Below are 22500 nucleotides of genomic sequence, written 5' to 3'. Positions count from 1 at the left end.
GAGAGAGAGAGAGAGAATCAGTTTAAGGTCACTCCGGAATCCTTCTTTTTGTCTCCGTTTTGCAAGGACATACACGAGAAATTACATGTATTCTTGTTATTTATACTATAACCGCTTGCTCGCCTCCACGTATGCGTATGTAAAAAGTGAAGGCCCCAGTCCTTGGCGTTCGGTCATGCACCCCCCATCACCTCACACCGACTGACTGACCATCACGCCTGCAACTCTTCCCCTCCTCCCTTCCCTTATCGAGGCGAAAACACTTGGACCTGTTTTTCGCGTCGTATTTCTTTAAACTTGTACTAACAATTTCCTCCCAGACGGAGCTGCATCTGCTAAGCATTACGTCAGATTAGCTTCTCATTAGACTATCTTACTGTCCGTCCAACTCCGCATCAGGCTTGTCTATCTGGGCTCCGGGAGATCAGCCCATCAGATTGACTTGTTATCAGATCAGCCTCCATATCAGATCCCCATCGTACAGCTTCGAGATAATGCCAGGTGATATTCCACTCTTTTTTTTTTTTTTCACATTGCACGTCCCTCCTCCTTCTCCATCTATTCCTCCTCCTCATCTCGTGATCTATTGACCCTAATCACCACTGACTTCTCCAATCTTGCCATCTCTCCTCATCTTTATCTCTTCTTCCGTCGTCGTCTTCTCTCGCCTCTCTCTTACGTTCCTCCCTCTGCGTCGATCAATCAACACCCTGCCAGCTACTAATTTAATCACTAATCTAACTCTAATCAACTTTAATATTCATACAGCTTCCTTCTTTAGCCTTTATATTATCTGTTCTCCTTCCCCCCCTCATCTCCGGAATTCATGAATATGTAACGGTGAATCGGTGCCAGTGAGAATAACTTCAGTTCTTCCCCTCTTCTCCTTTCCCTCCCTCCCCTCACACAAATGAAACACAGGTCGAGTGGGGATGAGTTGTTTCTCTGATGTCTGTTATTGAGTGGGAGAATGATGGTGTCTGTATCTTTGAGGTTCAGACTGTATATAGTACGTGTTTTTGTGCCATAGACTGAATACTGAAAGCACACACACACACACACACACACACACACACACACACACACACACACACACACACACACACACACACACACACAACATATACATGCACTTTTCCGGTTCCCCCGTCCCTCCCCTTCCCCAGCACACAAACTTGGTCTTTGTTAACAAGGTGTACTGTCCTTCGAGTGTGTGTGTGTGTGTGTGTGTGTGTGTGTGTCCTTCACTTTTTTCTAATGATCAACTGGATTCTTTTCGAACTGTCTTGCCTCTGTTTTTTGACCTCCTCCTTCTTCTCTTCTCTCCCCTTCCTCCTCCTCCTACTTCTCTATCTCTTCTTCCTCTTTCCATATATAGCCCTAAGTCACCATCACCATAACGTTAATCAACCATACCTTACAGAAACAAGAAAAAATTACCATACAATTCTCGCACATTCCGTATATGATTCACTAACCCTTCCCATATACGTACTAAGCTACTTGGGTGCCGCTCTCTGTGCCTCTCCTTCCTTTCCCTCCCTCTCTGTCTCTCCCCCTCCACAGGTAATGATCACCCCCGTACCTGTGCTCAATGTTACTAATCAAGGCTTTGTTTCTGGATTCAATGAAGGTTTTGATCAATCGAGATAACCTTTTACCTTGAAAGGGCCACGTGTGTGTGTGTGTGTGTGTGTGTGTGTGTGTGTGTGTGTGTGTGTGTGTGTAATAAGTTCTCATTATTTTCTTGCATTACTATTTGCGCAAGTAAATCGTCTAGAGTAAACTCCTCTCTCTCTCTCTCTCTCTCTCTCTCTCTCTCTCTCTCTCTCTCTCTCTCTCTCTCTCTCTCTCTCTCTCTCTCTCTCATAATGTCGTTTTGACAATATTTATTCTATGCTTCGTTGGAAGCAAAGTAAAAAATATAGTAGAAATAGTAGTAGTAATAGTAGTAGTAGTAGCAGTAGTAGTAGTAGTAGTAGTAGTAGTAGTAGTAATAGTGGTGGTAGTAGTAGTAGTAGTAGCCATCCAGAAGAGGCTGCCCAAGACCATCAGGAAACCAACAAGGGCAGGAAGACAAAGCCCGTAATTTCGCTGGCAATATGCGGCAAGGACAGGTGTCCAGGGCTCTGCGGGCACTTAATGAACAGCAGTCAGGTGGAGTGTTGCCCCTCACCAGGGAAACCATCCACCTGCTGAAGGAAAAAACATCCTCCCCCCCAGTGACGAGGAGGGCCTCAGGATGCAGGGGCCTTTCCGCAAGCCCAATGATGTCATCTACGAGGTGATAACTGGAGAGATGATCTGGAAGAAGTCTCTCCAGACACACGGCAGTGCTGGTCCCTCAGGACTAGACGCTAGAGGGTGGCGTCGCCTGTTGAGCGGCGCACTCAGTGGCAGCGCCGCTAACGACCTATGCGGCGCCCTGGCAGCACTGGCGAGGAAGCTTGCCACCACAAATTGTCACCACGTCGAGGCTCTCACAGCATGCCGATTAATCCCCGCTGGACAAAAAGCCGGGATGCAGACCAATTGGCATCGGCGAGGTGATAAGACGCATCGTGGGTAAATGCGTCATGACGGTGGTCAAGGACGACGTAAGGAGGGCAGCGGGGAACCTGCAAGTATGTGCAGGACAGCAGGCAGGAGGGGAAGCCGCCATCCACGCTATGAGGGAAATGTTCAGTGAAGACAATTGTGAAGCGGTGTTATTAGTGGACGCCAAAAACGCTTTCAACACTATTAACAGAAAAACAATGCTATCAACAACATTCGAGTAAAATGTCCCCTCTCTGGCACAATATGTAGAAAACACATATAGTGACCCCTCGGATTTGTACATATGTAGTAATAGTGGTAATAGTGTTAAGGTGTTAAAGTCCATGGAAGGGACAACACAAGGTGACCCAGTGGCCATGGCGATGTACGCCCTCGGACTTTCAGTGCTGCAACAAGTTATCTCATATGAGAAAACGAGTGTGAAGCAAGTGGCGTACGCGGATGACCTGTCAGGGGCCGGCAAAATAACAGACTTGAAAAAAATGGTGGGGCTTAGTGAACGACAATGGTCCCATCATAGGGTACACACCCAATGCCGCTAAGTCCGTCCTTATTGTAAAGCCTGAACACTATGACAGTGCAGTGGATAGCTTCAGTGGCAGTGGAGTTATAATAACAAAGGATGGACAACGGCATCTGGGTGCTGTCATCGGAACAGAGGAGTTCAAGAAGGAGTACATAGGAGAAAAGGTGAAGGAGTGGATACATGAGGTGGAAGTCCTGTCTGACATGGCCAGGACTGAGCCTCATGCAGCCTACTCTGCCTACACCCACGGCTTGCAGCACCGATGGAGATTCGCCATGCGCACCATCCCAGGCATCAGCCCTCTCCTTGCACCACTGGAGGTCTCGATAAGGAACACCTTCCTCCCAGCGTTACTGAGATACCACACCATCGGAGATGGGGAAAGGGCGCTGCTCGAACTTCCACCAAGACTGGGCGGGAATGGGAATCACCTCCCCTGAGAAGTTGGCGACTGTGGAGAACCTCAACTCCCTCAAGCTCACCAGGTCCCTCACAGAGAAGATCATTGCTCAGGACGCACATGGTGAAATAGCCCAAAGTGCAGTCACTGAGCAAGGACGAATTATATCTAGAGATAGGCAACAACATCAACGAAACTGTCTCGAAGACCTGATAAACATCCTGCCTGCAACCACAGTGAGAAAAATCCTCACTGCACAGGAAACGGGAGCCTCTAACTGGCTAACGTCACTGCCCATCAGAGCGAAGGGCTTCAGCCTCAACAAACAAGAATTTGTCGACGCCATTGCTCTGAGTGTACGGCTGGCCGATGGAAGGACTCCCCAGTACTTGTGTGTGTGGCTCCCCCAATGACGTCAACCACACCATGACGTGCAAAAAGGGGGGATTCGTATGTATCAGGCACGATGAGGTGAGAGATCTGACCGCCAGCATGCTCAGGGAGGTGTGCCACGATGTCTCCACTGAACCGACCCTCCTGCCGCTAGACGGCGAGCACCTGCGCTACAGAACAGCCAACACCACCAACGAGGCTCGAGTCGACGTCAGTGCACGAGGGTTCTGGACAAGGGGACAGAAAGCATTCATGGACATACGGATCTTTGACCCGATGGCCGCCTGTCACCACGAACTCTCCCTGGAGGCCGCCCACCGCAAGAATGAGCAGGAGAAGATCCGAGCATATGGGGAGAGAATCCAACACGTTGACCAGGGCAGCTTCACACCTCTGGTCTTCACCACATCTGGTGGGATGGGCTCCAAGGCTCAGTGCTTCTACTCAAGACTAGCCGACCTAATGGCAGAAAAGAAGCACCAGCCAAGGAGCCATGTCGTCGCATGGATGAGGTGCCGTCTCTCATTCTCTCCCTCCTCAGATCTGCCCTCCTGTGTCTCAGGGGGACAAGGCATTCCACTCCCATACCTGCAGACTTAGGAGGCCTCGACTGCGAGGCTACAGTGGTGGAGAGTGGCATAAGAGTAGATAGAGTAGAGGTAGAATGAATTTATAGTTAACAACTAATGTGTATATTATAGAGTATTAGATATGGTTGGATGCCACAGTCATTAGCGGGAGCTGGGGCTAATGACCTCCAAGTAATGGAGCCCCTAATTGACATATCAATAAACATGGGGTGGAGGTATTATTCTTTGTAATAGTAAGTAGTAGTAGTAGTAGTAGTAGTAGTAGTAGTAGTAGTAGCAGCAGTAGTAGTAGTAGTAGTAGTAGTAGTAGTAGTAGTAGTAGTAATAGTAGTAGTAGTAGTAGTAGTAGTAGTAGTAGTAGTAGTAGTAGTAGCAGTAATAGTAGTAGTAGTAGTAGTAGTAGTAGTAGTAGTAGTAGTAGTAGTAGTAGTAGTAGCAGCAGTATCGGTAGTAGTGGTAGAAATAGCATTCATACTAGTAGTGGTAGTGGTGATAGCAGTTCAGGGGTGAGGAAAGAAAAGAGGTTTCACTAATTTATTATTCCAGTCGTAACATGGTTGTGGAGAAGAAAAAAAAATTGCAATGATTACTATGAATACCTGTGCTTTTTTCATCAGTGGGGTTCACCTGGAAAGTTCTAATCAGCAGATGTTATATACACTCGCGAATGTGTGGTTGTATTCGTGTCTGGAGTTATTTTTCGCGCCACCCCTCCTCACTTCACATGACTTATTGGCCGAAAAGTTGTAATCTTTCTTCGTGTTCATTAGTGAGAAGTTTGCTACCTGTTTGCAGAAAAAAAAAGAAAAGAAAAAAAAAGAAAAAGGGCGAGGCAGTTTGTTTGAGGTGACAGTCTTTTGTTAATCTTGGTAAACATTTTTTTTGTCTCTCTCTCTCTCTCTCTCTCTCTCTCTCTCTCTCTCTCTCTCTCTCTCTCTCTCTCTCTCTCTCTCTCTCTCTCTCTCTCTCTCTCTCTCTCTCTCTCTCTCAAGACAACAGAACTGGCATCATTTATCAAAATCATATAAATTTATTCTTCATTTTCATGTTCTGTATTACTAATAGAAGCTTTGCACATCCTGCCTTGCTTTGGTGGACGCAAATAACGACGAAGTTTATCGTGTACCGCTCGCAGCCTGTCTTTACCTACATCCTGACCTTGTGCGACTCAAGTAACGTCTTCCTGCATCTACTGAACGTATGTCGCGTGTTGGAATCATTCCCCGTCCATCTCTGTTGCTGATAGAATTGTTGCTGGGATGAGTTATGCGTCCCATCACCTTATCTTCTGATGATGCTGATCTCTTCATCTTCGTTGGGATGCTGCACCGCGTCAGCTTCTTATCTATCGCTGGTACCACTTCTGTTCGTCTGAGTTTTAGAAGCTTGTACCCATGCAGCCTCTCAGTCACGCGGGGCTGTTGCCTGTTGCCTGCGATGCACGCGTCCTAATGGAGGAATGCGTGTATCGGTTATCACCCTCTTCCGATAGTCTCTGGAACTGCTTCTCGCTCGTCTTTGGTTGATTTTTGAGGTGCACGATTACATTCCATGTGAAATAACATCTTATATTTTCTGGAATATGAACTGGCATTTTGTACTGCTTGAACTGACGTGTTTTTTCTTTTTTCTTTAGATATGTTAGTGTTTTTTAAAAGTGAAATAACTACATCTTGATATTTCAGGGGCAGGTAGAGAACCACATAAACACACAGGTTCTCCTCCTGTCTTGATCATTATGAGTTTTTTGCTACTAATGTGTTCTGAAGCTCTTGCTCGACTTCTTGTCTGACTGGAAAGAAACCCAGTATGTTTATTTTACATTAGTTTCATGTGTTTTTGTCCTTCACGGCCGAGAATTCACTGTTAATCCGACCTGATCTGCCTGCAGCCCTTCGAACAATTGGTATTATGCCTCCGCAGGTCTGATAAGCAGGGCTGGTTCGTGGCTGGCTCGCCCTGACCTCTAACCTCCCTCGCTCTCTTTCTCATCACCCTGAACGCTTTAATTCCCGCCATGATCCACGCCCACCTATCAACACACATGATACGCTTCCAACTACCTACTCCATCCTTCACTTGAGATTCTTTTGGTGTTGAGAAAAAATAGAGAAAAAATAGCAGTGTCTTGTATGTATTTATTTATTTCTTCTAGTCAAGAGCCTCCTCGAAGGGTTAAGAAAGACAAGGAGTGGATGATTATAGAGCTGGCATGTCTTTGGTTTCCGGAGAGGGTGTTGCTTTTCGGGCGGACGGACGTCGACTTGCCTAGACGACTTGTTTAGCGGGCTTAATTTGCATTGCAGATGACCGGCATTGTCTCGCTGCTGTCTGTCCTGCGCCGCGTGAGGGTGACGGAGGGCCGGGAGTACAGAGAAAAGGGAGAGGCGGTAAGGGACGAAGGGAGGCGTTAGAGAGAGAGAGAGAGAGAGAGAGAGAGAGAGAGAGAGAGAGAGAGAGAGAGAGAGAGAGAGAGAGAGAGAGAGAGAGAGTTATGAAGGTATGTAAAAAAAAAAATATATATATATATATATATATATATATATATATATATATATATATATATATATATATATATATATATATATATATATATATATATATATATATATATATATATATATATATATATATATATATATATATATATATGATAAAAGAAAACAGGCATTGTACATTAATTTTTATTTTTTTTTGTGCGTGTCTAACCAGCCAGTATTTTGTTGTTGGTTAAGGTGGGTTGCCTGGCTGACAGTGATTACTTAATTGTCACGCGGCGGCAGGTGTGAGGAGCCGCACTCGCCACCTCGGGGAATGAACGCTCTTAATTAACTGGGTCAGGTAACGTGAAGGGTACGATGACGGCAATGACTGGTAAACACACACACACATACACACACACACACACACACACACACACACACACACACACACACACACACAACCATGTCCTGGCATTATTATACATGATATGCTGCTATACATGGTCACCTACATTATAAGTCTTTTTATTTTTGCAAGAGTACTTCATCATGGCCAGCCTTGATCCATGCTTGATGATGGTGGTGGCGGTGGTGGAGGTGGTGGTGGTGGTGGAGGTGGTGGTGGTGGTGGAGGTGGTGGTGGTGGTGGTGCCATCCAGCCTAATTATGGTGCATGGCAGAATCATGTTCGTCCTTATCGTCAATCTTCGTTGGAGCGAGTGTTAGACGGACCGTTCAAAACACTTCTAAACAAGATGCTGGGACAAGATATTAGCCGTGTGACGACAGAGACAAGTCGGTAGGGGAGAGAGAGAGAGAGAGAGAGGAGGAGGAGGAGGAGGATGAGGAGGAGGAGGAGGAGGAGGAGGAGGAGGAGGAGGAGGAGGAGGTAGAAGAGGAGGAGGAGAAGGAGGAGGAGGGGTAGGAGGTAATGTGGGAAATGCCTCAGGAGTCAGGACGGAGGCGGCCTTTTGATGATGATGAAGATGATGATAAAAGGGCACGTTGCCAGGCACCCAAGAACAAAAACAACGACAACAAAAAGATAATCATGATCGTCAAGGCCAACGCGCCCCGTCCTCGTCCTCGCCCTGCCCTCGCCGCGCCCTCGGGCACAGATCTGCTTCTGAGGCGGGGAATATTTTTGATAATGCTTGATTTAAACCTCACCCACACCCTTCGCTCTTTTTTCTTGCTATTTTCTCACCAGCGAGTCCCTGTTTGTAGTGTCTGGCTCATGGCGGGTGTGAGGCGGCGGGGGAGAGAGAAACGGCCTGGGGAGGGACACTGGCGGCGAGGGGCTTGTTATCTGCGGTCGATTTCAGAGGCGTACGATTGTCATAGTGAAATTAAGCATCGTATCGTTCTCTCCAAATTCTCTTTATAGCAAGATCTCGCTCGCCTCTCCCCGCCTAATGCCACTCGTAGGGATCAAACAGGCATAAACTGCACGGTAGTTTGCCGGTACTTTTTTATTTTTTTTATAATGTTTCCATTTTTTAAGCTTCTCCTCAGAACCACGAAGCCGCTTATTACACGTTGCACCTCAACCGTGTCTTCACCTGCTCCGTCACTTATGTTTATACTTGCTCATACACCAGAAAATCACATGTGTTTATTTTCATTTCCTTGATTCACCGCGGCAGTTCCTCCCACGCTGCAGCGGGAGGCCATCAGGAAAGGATATAAAATCAAATCACCACCCATGATCGCCTCGTACATTTAGGATTTCTCTATTATAAGAGGAGAAAAAAAAATTCTAGTACCATGACTAATAATCTAAATCAAATTGTGGATTGCCATTATGCTGAGAACGTATTCTCAGCCCTCAGCGAGAGAGGGAAAGAGAGAGAGAGAGAGAGAGAGAGAGAGAGAGAGAGAGAGAGAGAGAGAGAGAGAGAGAGAGAGAGAGAGAGAGAGAGAGAGGATACAATTTAAATATTACGGCACTCATTAATGTTACCTCAAGTGGAAGGATCGTTAGGCACGTGACCGATGAAATAATGAGAGGCAGGAGCCCACTTAACATCCCGATGAAAGCAATGACAACTCAATGACACGAGCCGTTCCGGGGAACTCAACACGTCCACACGCACACATCCGTCACTGCTGCACGCGGCGCGGAGACAGAGTAGCAGGGCACCGGCATTCTGAGACTAACACGCAGGGAAGGTAAACAGAAGAGAATACTGCGAAGTACGACCGAATATGAAGCTACCATTGCCATTTTGTTATGAAAAGCTGCCGAGGGATTAAGGAAATACTGACGATCATAATAATAACAATAATAATAATAATAATAGTAGTAGTAATTTTATAAATGATAACAATAACAACAATAATAAAAATAATAACAACAATAACAATAAAACAATTCACTACACTGTTGAGAAAACCATAAAAAAAAAAAAAAATTCCATGAAAATAACATAACTCTTTGAAACCGCAGTTTATTGATCTTTCCTGTTATTCTTAGAGAGGAGGGGGAGCATGGTGGTGAGAAGGTTGCTTAGGAAGGGGTGCGTCCTGACACGGGTGGATTAAAGGGTCAAAGAGATGATGAGTGATTAGGTGGGCAGGAAGGAGAGAGAAAGGGTGGGAGGAATTGTCGGAAGGGGGCAAGATGGGAGTAGATATGAATAAATTGGTCTGGGGTCGCTTATGTTATATGCAGTGCAGTGATGGACATGAGCTTGTGAGAGATTGAACAGGTGAGCTTAGAATGTTTGATAATGAGTGTGTGTGTGTGTGTGTGTGTGGGTGTGTAATGTAGTAATAGTAATAGTAGTAGTAGTAGTAGTAGTAGTAGGAGTAGTAGTAGTAGTAGTAGTAGTAGTAGTAGTAATAGATGTAGAAGTAATTGTAGTCGTAGTAGTTGTAGTAGTAGTTGTAGTAGTAATTGTAGTAGTAGTTGTAATAGTAGTATTAGTATTAGTAGTAGTAGTTCTAGTAGTAAGTTATAATAGTTACTAATGATGGTGATAATAGTAATATAATAATAATTGAAAAAAACACTTGTAATGACACTAAGAGTAATCACAGCAATAGAAAGCACTGAAACAGAAATAAAAGAATAACAGTAGGAAATAAAATGAGAAGCTAACAGTGGTAAAAACAACAACACTAATGATAAGAATGTAAGAAAACGAATAAAAGAATAAATATAATGATCATAAAAATAATACTGCTTCTAAGAATGTGTGTGTGTGTGTGTGTGTGTGTGTGTGTGTGTGTGTGTGTGTGTGTGTGTGTGTGTGTGTGTTGGTTCTAAAAAGCAAATTTAAGAGACATGTAAAAGAGTAAACATGCAGAAAAAAAAAGCATGACTTGGTAAACTGAGTAAATTTGCCTTGTAATAAGAAAATAGTTTTCGTAGACCATGTAGTTATTGGCGAGAGAGAACACGCTGAAATGGATCATCAAATACTGTATTTTGCCGGCGTGAATTTTTTTTTTTTTTTTTTTTACTCTGAAAAGAAATTCAGGTTGTAATGCTGGACTTTCGAGCCGCAACAAGCCCGTGATCTCTCCACCTCTTCTTCCACTCCACTTGTTCACTCTTAGTACTGCCTCCTACCGCGCCACACCCCCTCCACCTCCCACTCTCTAATCCCCACGCCCACTTCCCCACATCCGCCTCTGCCTTGCTTCCCACGGGCCTGATTTACTATTATCACTATACCTTGCCTTTTATTCTTCTGCTGTTTCTCTGTCATTCCTTTTAATTCTTTTTTTGTTCAAGTTTTTTCCTTCCTGCTGCTGTACTATCGTGTCTTTCTGCTCCGACACCCTCACTCTCTAGGAAGTAATCTTTTTTCTTGATCTTGATTTCTGTTTGTAGCCATATGAAGCGCTCCATATTGACAGTGAGAGATATTGGCAATATTGAGGCAGGACAGTTTTTTTTTTCATTATGCAGGATCACGCTGTTATTTTTCCTTTAATTTGAGCAGAATGAAAAAGAAAATCCAATGTAAGGAGTTGGCAAGTAATCAGCGAGACATGGATTGTGTTGATATGCACTCACACGCTCATCACCCGCGTAGTCCTGGTCTGCTTCACAGTGCACGCCACCACGCCGTCGTGAGGTATAGGTCGTAGCCATGGACTTCTCTCCCATCGATATCCCTGACGCCTATCCAAGTTCCTCTGTCTCGAGTTTGCTGCCGGTAACAACTTCGGTTCCTGTGGCAGTCGTGTTAACTCTTAGCCTGGATGAGGACCTGACACAACCCCTAATGCCGCGGTGTTCACGTGTGCAGGCAGTGACTGAGTGCCGTGCCATAATAGCAACACATCGTCTCGGAAGGCAACAAATTGTGCACACTTGAGGGAGCATCCGCGTTTCCTTCGTCACAGTCTGGTGTGGAGGCGACGACGAAAACTTGGCGCGCTGCTGTGGTGTACTGTGATCACCCTTTCTGCGGTGCCGCCATTAGTGCCATTTGTTCACGCGACAGACTGTTGAGGAAATCTTGGTGTTACTTATGAAGTGAACTTAACTTTAAAAGAGGAGCACCAGTTGGACTTCCATTCTGGCCCGCCCCATAAATCTTGGCCTCAGTCAGCTCTGCCTCGTCCCGCCCCACGGGAAATTATAATTTATAGCCCACTAAGTCCCATCCTTCCCTCCTTCTCAATACGACCACCACCACCACAGCCACCATCACCACCGCCACAAACTGTTGTCACCTCGAACAGAACCAAAACCACTATTGATGTGTTAACAGCATCCTTGAAACTACAGTCGATGTACATAAATCCCCAAACATCTTTATCGCCTGTTTTAGAGTAAGTAAGAAAATGGTCCTGTATCATCATTACTAAGCTGAAGGCACCATTACTAAACATTTTTTTCCGTGTATTTCAGAGTAGTGCCCATCACACTCCCGCCCTCCACCACCGTGTTTCATCTGACTCGAGTCACAGGCAACCCCAGGTGAGTACTTGGCATTTATCTTTGCCATCTTTAATTAACCTTGATTTTTTTTTTTTTTTTTGGTGGGTGTGTGTGAGAAGATAAGTCAGAAAAAAACCTACTTCATCATACCCGGGAAGGGTCGCACCATGCATTTCATAATATCAGATATCATTATTTAGGTGAACCTTGGCTTTTCGGTGACCATGATAACTCTTCATAATCATTGCATGTTAAACCCATAAATATCAGGCCACAGTGAAACCTGTAAGTAACTCCCGTCCTTTTAAAGTTAATCTTCTTGGAATTAGAACTTGTGGAATACAACCCTTCATGCCAGACTCTTGTCGTGATGTTGTGGTTCAGACAAAGACTTCAGCAGTATTTTTCTTATGGAGTTGCAGATTTTTTTTACGCGTGTAGGAGGCCAACTAAGGGCCAATAGATTAGGAGAATAAGCCTACTAAGTTTCCGCTTCCGCCATTCAAAAGAAAGGACGTTAATGCAGATTTTCAAAACAGAAGCAAACTCAGTTCCAGAGATATCTCGATAAAATTTTTTGGACATTATTGAAGTCAGCTGTTCAGGTAATAAGAAGGATGGATAGCAGAAATAGGCAAACGATTTTTGAGTTACCATTTCAAATCGTTTTGTTTTGTTCTGACATGAATTTTCGTAAGGGCATAGCAGTGAACACATCGTGGTGGGCACACACAGCAATCACGTGAGTCAGGTGTGGGAAAGATAGCGTCAGACAACGGGATTCAGGACATGTTGCAGAAATGTGGTGAACCTTCGGAGAGGAAAATTATAGACAAGAACTTCGAAAACCAAAGTGGTGTAGAAGAAAATGCTTGAAAGATCCACTTGGCAACTTTGTGAATGGTATGTGTGCAGGAGGATGTGGTGTATCTGCGGTCACCTCATGCACTAGAGGTATTGGTGCGTTATCTTATCACTCGCTGTTAGCATCTCTGTAACTACATGCGCCTCTACTTATTTCTTCCGCAGTTCGGACTTATTTGCAGATGTCAGTCAAAAAAAAAATTTCCCCTTAATTGACTTTGTAGCTTTCTGTACATTTTCTTTTAGAACACGTGTCTACCCTGTATTGTGTGTATAAAGTAACCTATTTATGATATCGTTTCCCTTATAAATAATTTGTCTAAGATTTTCTTTTTCTTTTTTTTTTTTTGACGATTTTTGGATTTTTGCTCATATGTTTTTTTTTTTTTTTTTTATCATGTGGCTCACCTGTTGTCATCGTTGCCTTTGTTCTGTCCGGTTGTGAGTGGTTCAAAATTCCTTCACCTCAACTTTTCAGGTTTTAAAGTGAATAATTAAGGAAAGGAAAAATGTTTCCTCTCGATTTCCCCAAACGTTGAAATAATGACTTCGGTATTTTGTTTATGGAGGTGACGATATACAGTGCTGTGTCTGAGAGCATAGCGAGGGATTTGGTGGTAATCGAGTCACGGATGATCAGCAAGGAAGGGCAAGTGTCAGTGAACCATAAAGGAGGCATTTGTGTCATAAATATCAGATTTCTCCAACACCTGCATTTCTAGTCAACTTTCTTTCCTTGAAAATATTGCATTCATGTACGAGGAAAAAAAAAAAAAGAGAAAAAGAATAGCAGAATAGCTTACCCTAATGCCACCATCACCATCAAGAACATTTGGATTTACACAGCATGTCTAAAGCCTTCCTCCACCTCCTCCATTCATCTCTGCCGCCTGCCCGTCTGTTCTCAAACTACATAGCGCGGAGAGAAGAATTTACTTTGTACTAAACATGATGCAAAAAAATACTGTGCTCTGGCCAAAGTGTAATGAAAGAGATCAGGCCTCCATAAGGCTTATGAGGAGAATGAAATTCTTAAGTCGCTTATTACTTGACGCTCCCTCCTGCTGGAAACTCAACTCTCTCACCTCCCGAGGCCAGTTTCCTCTCAACCATATGTGTGTGTGTTTTGTGTTTCTCTCTCTCTCTCTCTCTCTCTCTCTCTCTCTCTCTCTCTCTCTCTCTCTCTCTCTCTCTCTCTCTCTCTCTCTCTCTCTCTCTCTCTCTCTCTCTCTCTGTGTGTGTGTGTGTCTAAGAAGAGAAAAAAATCCTTCAGAGTCACACCAGGTCGTCATTTCTATGCTACACTCTTATCGACCCCAAGGAAAAAGACGAAGAAAGCAAAGAGCACAGATTATCAGGATGAGGAGCACCCACCTCTACACTGCCTTGTCCCCTGTGGTTCACAACCTCACAGCAGGTGTTCGCTTCCGGACAGCCACCCACACACCTATGGCCCTCAGCTCACCACAGCACCGTGATCCAGTAGGCGCACAGACAGTCAAGCAGGAAATCTGAAAGAAAAAAAAAAGTTTCATTATGATCTTTACATCTCATATTGGCGGTGTCGTGCTATGATCTCTATAAAAAATCTCTATGAAATCACAGTGACTAACAGAAAACCAGTTTGCTGCCAAGGTGACCGTTTTCTACTTTCCTGAATTAAGTAGAGCGAGTGTACTGGCTGGGACATTGACATCCAGGCCGCGATCAACCTTCGGACAGGCAGCTCATGGATTACATCGTTAAGGCGTGTCATCACAGTGGCACATGGGAACCACACGCTGCAAATTGAACACCGTAAACGTGACGATATTACATGGTTTTACAAGATTTTCTAACCAAGCAACTACATCCAGAGTGTTTGCAGGCAATTCTATTAGCGCCGCTCCCTCCACTCCTCGGCGTCCAGGCAGCCCAGCCCGTGTTTGCATTCCTAGTTTGCTGTACGGTATTTTTAGTGCGGGTAATGAGCTATCAGCGTGGGAAACGCCTCAACACGCCCACAGTCGCGGCCGCAGACGTTTGAGAGGACCACCAAACGCTTTCACACACACACACACACACACACACACACACACACACACACACACACACACACACACACACACACACACACTCACACACACACACACACACACAGAGAGAGAGAGAGAGAGAGAGAGAGAGAGAGAGAGAGAGGAGAGAGAGAGAGAGAGAGAGAGAGAGAGAGAGAGAGAGAGAGAGAGAGAGAGAGAGAGAGAGACTGGACAAGTAAAGTATCCATCACCTATTTGCGGCAGCGGGCCATTACTGTACTGCACCATTGCATCCCAACACGCGTCCCTGTGCAATGAGTCCCAACAGTCACTCGCCAGGGAAGAGGTTAGGACCGATGAGGAGGAAACCATGAACCTCAGTCCGTCCTCCCTCAGTGGAAAGAACCCCCAAGCGGACACCTTTCACCTCGCTAAACCGTGGCAGTAAATCATGGTTTGGTTTGCGCATAATGGCTTAAGTAATACGTAGACACATACGTACACATGCATACGTATACACGCACATAAATCATAATATAGGTAAGCACTGTCAGGAAAAAAAAAATATTTGCTGAGATATGATGATGAATGACGTCTGGAGTGTATCCTTGTTTGGCTCCTGCGGGTGTCTGCGAAAATAAATTAGGTTGGTCTCCGTGTCGAGTTTTTCTCCCCCCCCTCCCCCGCGCCCGCAAGAATAAGTGGAATGTCGCTTGATGCAGGATACGCACCGTGCCACGCCACACTTGAAAAAAAAAAAAAAAAAACGCGAGTGGGGTGGAAGGGTTAGGTAAGATTACATGAATTTCAATTAAGTTAGGTTTCATTGAATTAGGTTTGATCAGACTAGATTGGATTAAATTAGATAAAGTTGAATCGTATTAGGCGAGGTGCGGTCATCAACTAGATTTTCTCGATTCCTCAAATTCTGCCGCGTTGTGAGAGCTCCGCCCTGCTTTGGAGGGAAAGTGGGCGGGGCTTAGTGGAAGACAGTAATAACCTGCCCATCCACAGTTTGGGAAAAATACCTTCTCCTCTTCCTCCTCCTGTTGTACTGTCTTATCTTTTTCCCAATATTTTTCTTTTCTTTTCAAATTTCCATCCCAGAATCTAAAGGTTTGTTGCTGTTTAGCTTTTCTCTGTTATCCTCCTACTCTTCATCCTCCACCATCACCACCACCATCATCACCAACACCACAACCACTACCTCCACCACCAACACCACAACCACAACCACCATCTCTTCCTCATCTTCCTCCTCCTAAATACTTTTGGCAGGTCGTTCGGGCCTTGCTTTGCTCCTCGTTGACGCCACCAGACTTAACTTGCATCGAGAAATTCACAAATATTTCCCCCTCGCGTCTGGTGTCCGCGTAATCACTCCTGCTTCCGCCTGGTCCTGCACTTCCGTAATCTTCACCTTGGTGTGTGGTTCTTTTTTTGTCCCCCGAGACGTGTATAATGACGTTTATTTGTTATCTTGTGGTTTTCCTTCCCTTTCCTCCTTACGAAATATACTTATATCTTGCTTTTTTAACCGTATAATTTGATCTCATCTAACTCCTAGATACTTTTCATTATTCAATTTCCTTCATAACATTTCCTCTTTCCGTCTATCCCTCTGTTTCATCTTTATGTCCATTTGTCCGCAACCACAAGGCTTTCTCAGCGCTGGCTCTGAGTCATTCCCTGCCAGCATATGTTATTCAACTGACGTATTACTTGCAGTCCGATTTGACGCGGCCCGCCTAGTGCATGACCCTTCCGAGAACACTGAGGGAAGCCATTTTCTCCCACTTCCTCTCTTCCTTCTTCTCTTAATGAAAGCGTCTTCCTCCTTCTCCTCCTCCTCTCCCCAATCTTTCTCCTTGTCCTCTTCTTCCCTCCTCGTTTAATTTATCTTCAAAAGATTTCCCTCCAGGTTGTAATCTCATATTTTCATCTTCATTAATTATTGTGTTTCATTTGTCCCTAACTTCAAGACCCCACAAATGTGTGCAACAAGAGAGAATACCCCGCCATAACACAACGTTGACCTGACATGGGTAAGGGACACAAATCCGCTTGTTATGAATATTTATACAGTTCGGGTTCTGTATTACGGAGATGTACTACAGTGGCAATAGTGACAGAGCTTGTTGGGGCGCTGCGTGATGGCGCATTAAGTTAATTTTCTATTCTCTTTCCTTTCCTCCTGCCTTCTGTCTTATTTTTTCTTTTTTTCTTTTTACATCCAAGGGTCACTGGCCAAGAGAGAAAAAAACTTTTAAAACAGGTCCGCTTAACTTGCCGCTTCCGATAAATTGAAGAAAGAGCCACAAACACCAAGCCTTTTAGTTCCGGAGGTGTCTTGATTTAAGCAGACTAGTTCCTCTATTTGCAGCAAATGTGCTACACGTGTAAGTTCTTCTCCTTCACCAACTCAGTGGCGTGAGAAAATTTAACTGGTAAAGGTGGATGGCTCTTGGCCCTCAGGTCGTTCTTAAAGCTGTACCTCCACACGTGCCTCAGAGCTGTCACTGAATACCTTTACTGTCTCAAATATGCACTTCAGGAACACAGGATTAGGCTCTTCTTCATTGTTATATCCTCCGCATGCGATAAATGGCTGTGAGAGGAAACAAATAATGAAATGTGTGTATTCTATCAAAACATGGACACACACACACAAAAAAAAAAAGAAAGAAAATAAATCTTGAGCAAATAATTTTTTTGTTGAGGTAGGTTGGTTTGAAGAGGAGGAAATATGTACGTAGTTGATCTCGTCCGTTCAAGAGAAGCAAAATTTGGAATACGCAGGGAAAATGGTGAGTGTAGGCGGGGTAATGCCACGTTAAGTATTGTGTGGAGAAACCGCATTGACGGGAACTACTATCCAATGACCAAGTTCACTAGAGCAGCGTTCGTGATAATGCAAATTGTACGTCACAAATATAACAGTGGAACGGCGGAAGAGAGCGTGGGTGGTCTGGGGGGGAAGTGGCGAGGAAGCCAAAAACAACCCTTAACGCGTATGTATGCGTGGGAAACACAAATTGGAATCGACAGTTTTATATAATCATTCCTCAGGAGCTTAGCGCGAGGTTTTCCATATATAATTTCTAGCTCATCAGCAAGTGTCTGTAATGCCGAGTGGCTTGCTTCCTCATGCAATGGCAGTGTGTGTGTGTGTGTGTGTGTGTGTGTGTGTGTGTGTGTGTGTGTGTGTGTGTGTGTGTGTGTGTGTGTGTGTGTGTGTGTGTGTGTGCAGGCCACGGAACCGCAGAACATAAGTAAGTAACGGTTCTTTGTTAATGCTATGGTTCTCAAGACGAACTAAAATGTATTCTGAGAAGAGAACAAGTCATCACTTTGAATGACATGTGCCCGTGAAAGGCCAGAGTGATCATAACTCAAACCTTAGCCGCTGCCGCTTCATTCCTGGCCTTGTGTAATCTTGGTGAGTCATTTCCAGTTTTCTCTAGTGCTACTGAATCACTGAACTTGTAGACTGAAAATTTTAGCGATAAGACTGAGCATCGCCAGTAGCGAATGAGCTTCTGGCCAGTGCTTGTGAATCTTTTAATGAGATCAGTGAGCCTATGCCGGGATTTTCTTAAATTTTCTTAACGCTACTGAATCACTAAACTTGTAGACTGAGGTCTTTAGCGATAAGACATCTAAGCATCGCCAGTCCTGGAGGAGGACTGCTCGTGGATCCCTTTATCAGGTTTAAGCTTGAGGGTCTGTAAGATTAGTCAGATTTTTTTTTTTATGTAAGTCAGATTTGATGACAACAACCAACACAAACAGTTTTTGAGTGATCATTACTGGCAATTCAGTCTATTTGTTCATCCTTGCTGTGGTCTCATTTAGTCTCTTTAGTTTGTCCATCGGCAGTTAATCCCTGTAGTTTATTCATAACTACGTAGTTTATTTATCTTTGTAATGGTTCCGTTTTGTTCAAGCTCTTCACTTTACTTCTCGATGATTGGTAAATCTTTTGCCTCTGTCTTGTAAAGAAAGACCCGAGATTCAGAAAGACCTCTGGTCGTGGCACGCCTTTTATATCATGCACTCTGGAGTCGTAAAGACTGTTCTCTTATTGACGTTATACCCGCCACTCACGCACATGTTACCATTGCATTAATGGTTCCCGACAAATGCCGTGTAAACCGCACCTGGTAAATGTTCATAAGGTGCCATTAGCCATGATGTTAGATCACTAACAAGTTTTGTCCGACCAAAATTATCATAATGATCACAGGTGCTCTAGATTGTACACTTATCTGCATTTTCCCTGTGAGCAAGATCTGATACACTGAACACTACATGCCAAGCGAGGGGCAGCGGCCAGCGGTGGCGGCTCATACAAAAACTGTTGCTATCTCTACGCGATGCTTGCAATGGTAACAATTTGCACCGATCCTTGCACTGATGCTCTTATCGTGTATTCATTAACATTCATAATGGAAATGACGCACGCACTATTAACGCAGAAGCAAAAAACAAGTTGTTCTAATAATTTTCTGTATATTTATATAGGATCTGCTTCACGGTTGCCGGTGTGAAGACAGGCCAGGCATTTGTCGTGATCTTTGGTTGCCTCATGTTTATTTCCTTAGCATTAGTTTTTGGTGTACAAGTGTGTAGTACAGTCTCTCTCTCTCTCTCTCTCTCTCTCTCTCTCTCTCTCTCTCTCTCTCTCTCTCTCTCTCTCTCTCTCTCTCTCTCTCTCTCTCTCTCTCTCTCTCTCTCTCTTTCGTGTGTGTGTGTGTGTGTGTGTGTGTGTGTGTGTGTGTGTGATACTTTGATGGATTGCAAGTATTTTTAGCACAAAATTTTTCAATATACATTTGCTCGTCTCGTCTTTAAGTGTGCTTTTGGATGCATTTCCTTGCCAACCCACGCGAGTCAGTCAGAAACAATTTCTTATTTGACTTTCCTGTTAAGCATCGTGGTCTTGTTTTTTTTTTTTTTTTTTCCATACTTGAAGTTTCCTGCGTTTGCTCACTCTGCGGAGAGGAAAAACTTAACTACTCGCTGGAAGCTGATTAACTTTCCTCATAAATCACAGTAAGTGCCATGTGCCTACAAATTTGCTTTAAGCCGCAGTTTTTCCTCCCACGTTGTAATTAAGCTTTTCTCCTCCTCATCATTTTGTGCTTGTTGCAAAGGCTTTCTCTGGAAACACGGACTAATATCCGTTCTCTTTTGTTTCTTGATTCACAAAATATAAAATTAAATCTTTTCTCTTTTGTTTTCTTTTCTTTTTTGTATTTATTATTATTATTATTATTATTATTATTATTATTGTTATTATTATTATTATTATTATTATTATTATTATTATTATTATTATTATTATGTGTGTGTGTGTGTGTGTGTGTGTGTGTGTGTGTGTCATCTCGCACATTCCATACCTCGTGTCCCTGTGCCATTTATTTGTGATCTTTGATGACATGTTTAATTTCAACACTCCTGGCCAGGGTTTGGATGGCAGTGGCCAGAACACGTCGCGTGGTGTGTAAGAACTTAAAAGTGAATGGTGCATAGACGACACGCAGCTGTCGCATACAGTTGTGTCTTGAATATATGGCTGTTGCATGACATAATGAAAGGAGCATTGGCGGAGGACCGGAATTCTCCCCCTTGGGAAATCTGAAGGGTTATTACACTTTAGGTTATCGATTTAATTCCAGTCCTGTAATTTGAGCAGTATATTTTTCCCGTGTACTTACAAACTATACGAAATAAATCAACTCACAATGCCCAACACTACCTTAAGGACGTATGAGAATATGCTCCGAGTGAATGGAGGATCAACATTATCCCTGGTCCCTAACGTGCCTCGCTAACAAAACACTGAGTAGCGTCCACTTACTTTCACAGCCTCCACCTTGTCACCTCTCCCAGTGTTCCTGTCTGTGTCAGGCTATCCGTGTGCTTGAATGCATCTTATACGCAACAATGTTCTTGGATGTTGTAGTAGCGACTGTCTGGTATCATAAGGTCGGTTCTGGAGTGCAAGTGCGTATCCCAGTGTCGCTATCAACATTCAATCCTACCGAAGTAAAGTATAGACATCCATTTCTGAAACTGGCAATGCTTGACAACCCCTTAACTGGTTTTAGCCAACGTAGTATTATCCTGCTATGACTTTCAATGATACTGGGAACTAGATTTTTCGCCGTGGTATTTTTTTTTTCTCCCTCTCTTTCTTTTTGCCAGAAATTTTACTGGTTTTGAGCGTCGTGCAAAAGTCCACAGTCTTTCATGGTGACTTGTTTCGGAAAAGAGGAGATAATTTAGGTAATTGTGTTTCGTGTCCTAACATTCTTCGGAGCCATTGTGAGGCAAACTTTGGGAAGGTATGGAGTTTTTATCTTTATACCTGTTGTTCATGAGAGAGAGAGAGAGAGAGAGAGAGAGAGAGAGAGAGAGAGAGAGAGAGAGAGAGAGAGAGAGAGAGAGAGAGAGAGAGAGAGAGAGAGAGAGAGAGAGAGAATGTGTGTGTGTGTGTGTGTGTGTGTGTGTGTGTGTGTGTGTGACGGCTCGTACTCGTTGCTAGACCCTCGCGAGTAGCAGGTGGGCAAGGGAGGAGAGCAGGAGGACCAGGGAGTAAGTACAAGTGATACGATATAATTCCCTGTACTCAAGACAAGCAGCAGAGGAGATAGATATTAATGTAGAAGCACCACTTGTTGGACAGGGATGGTGCACAGCCTTATAAGCCCCAAGTGAAGTGATAAGGACTAGACGAGTTGCTGGGAACGCACACCAAGCTATCTGCGCCACCCACCACTGATTAAGAGACTGCTAATAACACTTCAGACTTAATCTCTTATCCTTGATGTACGCGCTAAACGGGAACCACTCCAGGATGGCTACTGGATAATATCTTGTGTTGAGTCGGAGAAAGTGCCGTGCCCAAGATTTTGCCTGGAAACTTCTTTTGATTTCATTTCCATTATTCTCCTGATATTCCTTCGTAACTTCCTTAAACCGTCACCGTCCTATCCTTTTATACTGGCAAACTATGGATCTCCCTGCCTGCTTCTGTATTTTACCCTACCTTTGACTTGAACTATATCAAGAGGGAGGTTTCAAGACGCATCCTCAAATTTTGGATAACCTTTTTGACTACATTCTTTAGATCTGCAACCAGGAGCGCGACATTTATTTATTGCCTTTTTGTTGCTCTATGCCAGAGTACCTTCTTACAGACATAAAAACGAAACAGAATAGCTTAGCTTGTCGAGATGCAGCGAAGGATAGACAAAGTCACGTGTCCCAAGGCAAGGACTCGTGGCGGAGGGGAAGGTGTGACATGAGATGGCGTGTCGTGCTCACTTGCAGCTACACAATCATTCCGCCGTTTAAGCTCCAAATGAAGAGGTTGAGCGCCACCGTGGGGAAGAAAGCCTCAAGTACTGTTGCTGTACTTTTATTTTGGCATATTTTGGTTTAGTATTTTTATATATTTTGTCTTTGGAAAAGTAGTTAATGATGGGAAGGAACTGTGTGCGTGTACTTCTTTTGCGCTCTGGTGGGCTAAAGAGAGAGGAGAGAGAGAGAGAAGAGAGAGAGAGAGAGAGAAGAGAGAGAGAGAGAGAGAGAGAGAGAGAGAGAGAGAGAGAGAGAGAGAGAGAGAGACGACATCACAAACATAATCTTTTATAAATCGTAACAAAACCATTTCCACAATATACAAAAAAAAAAGAAATAAAATAAAATAAATAAATAAATAAAACATTAATGGAAGAAGAAAACTTGAACCAAAAAAATAAA

General features: G+C 44.0%; 1 long non-coding RNA gene across 3 annotated transcripts in view; it reads left to right on the top strand.

The window, feature by feature from the left end:
- The window catches only part of LOC135116117 (uncharacterized), a 259797-nt gene that overhangs the window by 158831 nt on the left and 78466 nt on the right, over positions 1 to 22500 (top strand). For all 3 annotated transcript variants that reach the window (XR_010276241.1, XR_010261071.1, XR_010261163.1), the window contains exon 4: positions 11822 to 11890. This is a non-coding gene — a long non-coding RNA (uncharacterized LOC135116117). The remainder of the gene's footprint in view (positions 1 to 11821; positions 11891 to 22500) is intronic.

Source organism: Scylla paramamosain, chromosome 1 (genome assembly GCF_035594125.1).
Source record: "Scylla paramamosain isolate STU-SP2022 chromosome 1, ASM3559412v1, whole genome shotgun sequence".
NCBI classification, from domain to species: Eukaryota; Metazoa; Arthropoda; class Malacostraca; order Decapoda; family Portunidae; genus Scylla; species Scylla paramamosain.
This window is presented reverse-complemented; position numbering and strand designations above follow the sequence as displayed.